We start from the raw sequence: 5,869 nt of genomic DNA on the forward strand, positions 1-5,869 counted from the left end.
CATTCACCTGGAAGAGAGGCGATGGTGTTAGCTGCCTGCCCAGGCACGGGGAGGTGACCTCGGACCTGTGACCGCGCCCACAGCGGGGAGGGGGAGGCTGTGCCTGGACCCCTCTGGCATCCCCAGACCTGTCCCCCTGCGCGTCAGCCTGGCGTGCTTGGCTTGGGGGGTGCCCGCGAGGGTCTTTCTGGATGATATCAACACCAAAATCTTCGATTGGGCAAAGCAGAGGATCCCCCCCACACACACACAGGGCGGACCCCATCCTGTCAGTGGAAGGTCTCCGTGGGGCAGGAACAGTTTCCTCCTCCCGGAGCCCACTCAAGCAGGGCTGCTGCTGGGCTGGAAGACTTGAACTGATGGTCAGCGCGACTGCGCCTTGAGCTGACATGACCTCAGCTGAAGACATTCCTACCCCCCTGTACCCCGCCAGGGTCTCCAGGCTGCCGAGTCCCCTCGCAGACTGGGGTTCAACAGCTGAGTCCCCATGAGTCTGTCTATCTTTCCCTGTTTGTCTCTGTCTCTCCCTCTCTGTCTCTATTTCTCTCTGTTTCTGTTTCTGTCTCTCCTTCCCTCTGTCTCTCATGCACACATGGTGAACTTCAGGTCAGCCAGACAGCGGGCCTCTGATGGTGGCTTGGAAGGGTCACATGACGACCCACACTCATGGGTGGGTGCTGCTGGCTGGCATAGAGCCAGGCAGTGGACTGGGAACGGGCAGCGCTCCGCAGCTTCAGGCTGGGCTCCGGCTCTTTCACCCGGGGGAAGCCGGGCTGGCTCCGCCGGCGAGGACCACAGATGCCCACTGGGGAGGGCTGGGAGTCAGGAGTCCCCTCGGGCCCCACTTAGGCCTAGACACAGCTTCCTGTGAGCTGCACAAGCCTTCCTTGTCCCATGCAGGGCCAGTGTCACCATACGCACACAGATCTGTGCCGGCCCGGGACCAGCACGGGGACCCCGATTTCCCGAGCCCTGGGCCTGAGGCAGTGCCTGAAAGGCCCTGGCCTTGGCCCAGTCCCCAGGGGCAGCCTCGGCCTCTTGTGTGCAGTCCTGGGACCCTCACACTGCCACCTGAGCTGGGGTCCCCAGGCTATTCTGTTGGGGGGGAGGGGCATCCGCACTGGCACTTCTGGGCCGGGAGCATTTGCTTCCGGTGTAGGAAGTGTTGGCATCACAGGGAAGGGGGCAGTGGAGCAGATGGAGTCCATGGAGCCACTGAACCACGGGGCCTAGGCCACCCTGGCTGACCTCATCCTATCCCAGTCCCGTAGCCCACCAGGTGGCGCTGTCGGCCCAGTCACCATGGCTGGGTGGATGTGGAAGGAGGGTGTGTGTGTGCCTCTGAGGGGTCCTGGGAGCAACTTGGGGGCCCTGGAGGACTCTTGGGGGGAGGGCACTGGAGAATCATGGGTGGGGGGAGGCAGGCTAGGACAGGCCTCTGGGAACCCCTACCGTTTCGCCCCCTCTCACATCCCCTGCATTGGCGAGTGGGACATGAAGGGCCTCTCTATATAGGTACTGCTGGGGCGTCACACACACACAGACACACAGACACACAGACACACACACACACACACACACACACACACACACACACACACACACACCCCAGGTGGCCTGGAACAAGTCCGGAAAATTCCAAAGTTCCCAGAAGGAGCCCCTTGTTTTTTCTCTAGGGACGTGTTCCTGGTTAACTGCTCAGACAACTCTGGGGCTCCAGGTTGGCTAGCGTGAGGGGCCGAGGGGCTGTGGTTTGGGGCTGCAGGGGTGGCTAGCAGAGGGTCCCCTGCAGGGGTGGGGGAGTGGGGGAGACGAAGGTGCTTCTCCAGGCCGGGGCAGCCCCAGGCCGCCTTGGGGTTGGAGGCAGACACAAGGCTGCTGTTCATCCCTTAGAACACCCTTCGCCGGGAAGTTGTGTGTGTGTGTGTGTGTGTGTGTGTGTGTGTGTAGTTGTGTTTCTTCTCTCCTTCTCAGAACAAGCCGGACATTGTCTGCGGATATGCAGTGGGTCTCTGTAGGACTAGGGCCTACTCTGATTTTTTTTTTTCCTCCTTGGCCTAGACCAGGAAATGGGAGGGAATAAAAAGGGAGGTGTGTGGGGGTGTTGGTGGGTTGCGGGGGGGAAGGGGGAAGGCGTGGGTAAGAGCGGGCAGAGAAACGAAATTGTATTTCTTCTTCTTTTCTGGAAGACAAACTTTGGGATAGAAATATGGCCATAAATATGTTCTGGTGTTTGTGTGTGTTTTCTCAGCTGTAAAGAAAATAGGGAGAAATTCCATTCTGTCTGGGTTCCAAGCGTCTCTGGGACTCACTGAGGCTTTTATATGAGCGGGGAACCGACTGCCAGCCTCAGACGGGCGGACAGGGCCGTCTTTCTCCCCGGCAAGCAAAGCGAGGCGGCGGTGAGGGGGTGCAGGGGGCGGGGAGGGGGGGAATTGGAGTGGGGACTTGTCACCTTAGAGGCAACTGACCAGGAGGCTGGGTGTGTACTTGTGTATACGTGTACGTGTGTATGTGCATGTGTGTGCACACGTGTGTGCACGCATATGCTCCACAGCCGATGCCAGGGAGACCCTCAGGCCCTCAGGCTCCTGTCCTGGGTCCCAGCTGGCCACCCGGGACCTACCCACGCTGTGTCACAAACATCAGCGCCACTTCCTCCCACCTCCGGGCCTGCCAGCCTCCACCCGGGACTAGGAGCGAGGCTGGCGGTTGTAGGAGGCTTTCGGCTCCGGGGGTTTGGGTTAGGCTGGTGGAGGACTTTCCAGAAAGAATGCAGCTGTTCTTGTTTCACAAACAGCATCACTACCCTCCTGCACGCTGGGGACACGGAGGCACTGGGAGGAAGGGAGTGCTCGCGGTCTTCTGGGAGATTGGGCACCGTGAGCGTTTGGTTTGCTTTCCTTCTGCTTGGCTACTGATTTATTTCCTGTGATTGCCGTATTTTTGCGTCTCATTTGCCTTCGTCGCGAGACACAGTGGGCCAAATGACAAAGCTTGCAGAAGGTCGGAGCTGGGAGACACCTCTGCACGCACCAAGCCCAGTGCTCGAATTCCATGGAGGGGAGAAACTGAGGCCAAAGAGCTTCAGTGTTTTCCTGAAGATCACACGGAAGGTGGACCGTGGAGCTAGAACCAGAGCCCTGGCCTAGGGGCCAGCACCCCACAAGTCCTGGCACCAGAGAGCCATACAAAGTGGTGCCCATTCTGTTTCATCGCCTACCATGTCCCGGTACCCACTGCGGTTCCTGAACTGATGAACAGCGGAGCCCCAAGCGTCTTACCCTGCCGGGGGCTGGTGATGTGGCTCACGCCTGTCATCGTAGCTACTCAGGAGGCTGAGATCTGGGGATCACTATTGGAAGCCAGCTCAGCCAAGTTCAGGAGAGTCTTATCTCCCACTGACCAACAAAAAGCTGGAAGCAGAGGTGTGGTTCAAGTGATAGAGCACTGGCCTTGAGTGAAAAAGCTTAGGGGCAGCGCCCAAGCCCTTCATTCCCCTCCCGGGGAAGGGGCTTGGAGGGAGGGTGGGGGGAGCAGCTCCCTCTGGCATGTGACTTTGAGAGGCCCACGGTCCACGGGTGGGGTCCTGAGGAATGAAAAGCAGGGCCCTCCATCCCCGGAGCTCCCAAGGGCACTGCACGGTGCCACGGCACGCAGTCAGGAGCCTCTCCTTCCAGCTCAGTCCCACCGCACTTGCAATTCGCATCTGGGCTTGCTGGGAGAATGTACACCCCGGGAATGGGCAAACACACAGGAACGGGGTGGTGACATGATGAGTACTTTTTCCTTCTTCCTTTTCTGAGAGTACGTCGACTAGGCTGCCGGCTACTGGGCGTGGGGTCGGTGTGGAAGAGCCAGGGGGAAAGCACAGACTCTTCTGCTGTGGAATGAAGTCTCTCCTCTGTTCGGGTCCCTGGGGTCAGGGCTCTGTAGCTCAGGCCACTGTCCAGCCCTAAAGCAGCGCTGAGCTCTGGTCATCGCTGTGTCATGGCCCCAGACCCACCTGAGCCCACCACACTCGTGTGGACTCGGCTCACACTCGCTGGACATGAGATCGCATCCAGCCCTCCAGCCCAGCCGGCTGTGGCGGCCCCCCAACCCCTGTATGAGCAGCCCTGGCGCGGGCTCTGCCCTCCCGGTGCGGCTGACGGTTGCAAACCTTGAGCAGGGCGCCATTGTGGAGTCCGGCTGTGAGGCCTTCCCAGGTCTTGTCTAGCTGGACCCCCAGTCAGTGGGGATGGGGTACACCTGCCCCGTGCCCACTGCTGACTTCAACCCCTCCCATTGCACTGACCGCCCGGCGCCTTGCAGGGCCGTTCTTCCCATGTGTGCCGGTGTGATTTGCGGCCACACCCAAGTACAGGTTATTCTCACATTATTGTTATTTTTATTATTTTATTTTTTTTGCTGGTCCTAGAGCTTGAACTCAGGGCCGGAGCACTGTCCCTGAGCTTTTGTATTCAAGGCTGGCACTCTACTGTTCCAGCCACAACTCTACTTCTGGCTTTGGGGTGAGTCATTGGAAATTAGAGTTTCATGGAGTTTCCTGCCTGGGCTGACTTTGAACCTCGATCCTCAGATCTCGACCTTCTGAGTAGCTAGGATGACAGGCGTGAGGCACTGCTGCCTGCCTGGCTTAGGCCTATATTTAATCTAAAGGATCCACAGGGTCTACAAAGATGGTGGATCCCGAGAAGGCCCTTTCTGCTGGGCCAGCCGTACCCCCTGCCCGGGCTGGCTCATCCCAGAGGCTTAAGCAGCTCCCCCCACCCCATCCCAGTTCCTGTCCCTGGAACCTGGGCAGGGCTGGCGGGGCCTTGCTCAGGAGAAAGGCAGAGTCCAGCCTGGAGGAGGCAGCCAGGAAAGCCTGCAGCACTCTTCCTGGGCTTCTGGCATGATCTAATGCCCCGCCCTCCCGAACCGCTGCTAAGTCTGAGTCAGGGGAAGGGGTCTGGGGATGAGGGCCCTCCAGAACCCCAGCTTCAGAAGGCAGCTTAGGGAGGCGCAGGTGCCCAAGCCAGCCAGCGACCGTCCCTGTGGTCCTGAGCAGAGAGGTCAGGGGGATGCAGGTGGAGGGGGGGTGGGTCCGGGGCAGCTGGAAGGGGGGACTCAGGTCATGAAGCATAGAAAAGACTTCCAAAGACAATATTACCATCTTCCTTCCTTGTCCTCTCTGCCTTCATTTACACACACACACACACACACACACACACACACATGCACACACACTCACACCACGAGTGACACCTCTTCCATTTGGATCTGCTTGAACAAGAGATCGGCAGGTCTCCATCTGCTGTCCGGGGTTCCACGTTGAACCCAGAGGCTATGTAGCATCCTCAAATGACCTCTTCTCCGTTTCCCTGCAGCCCACATGGTCTGCTAGAAGGGGGGCATTTTAAGGATACCCTCTTCTGGCCACCTTGCCCCCGCCCATTCCTTCCTTTTTGCCACTACCAGGGCCTGGGTGCTGTCCCTGAGCTTTTTTACCACATGAACCACACCTCTACTTCCAGCTTTTTGGTGGTCAGTTGGAGATAAAGAGTCTCAGGGACTTTCCTGCCCAGGCTGGCTTTGAACTGAGACCCTCAGTTTCAGCCTCTTGAGTGGTCCAGGGTTACAGGCATGGACATTGGCACCCGGCTTCGCAGATCATACGGAGTGTCCCTAATCCGAAAGTCTCAAATACTCCCCAAATCTAAAACCCGTTGAGCATCGACGCTATGCCACAAGTGGAAAATTCCGCTCTGAGAAACGGTTTCTCAGAACAACTCTATCCAAAATACTACCCCGGGTGGCCTTAGTGCTTTGGGCACGGTGTTTATGACACACAAGATAATGAATTTACTGTTTAGACCCCGTGAGG

This window comes from Perognathus longimembris, chromosome 20, assembly GCF_023159225.1.
Source record: "Perognathus longimembris pacificus isolate PPM17 chromosome 20, ASM2315922v1, whole genome shotgun sequence".
Taxonomy (NCBI): Eukaryota; Metazoa; Chordata; class Mammalia; order Rodentia; family Heteromyidae; genus Perognathus; species Perognathus longimembris.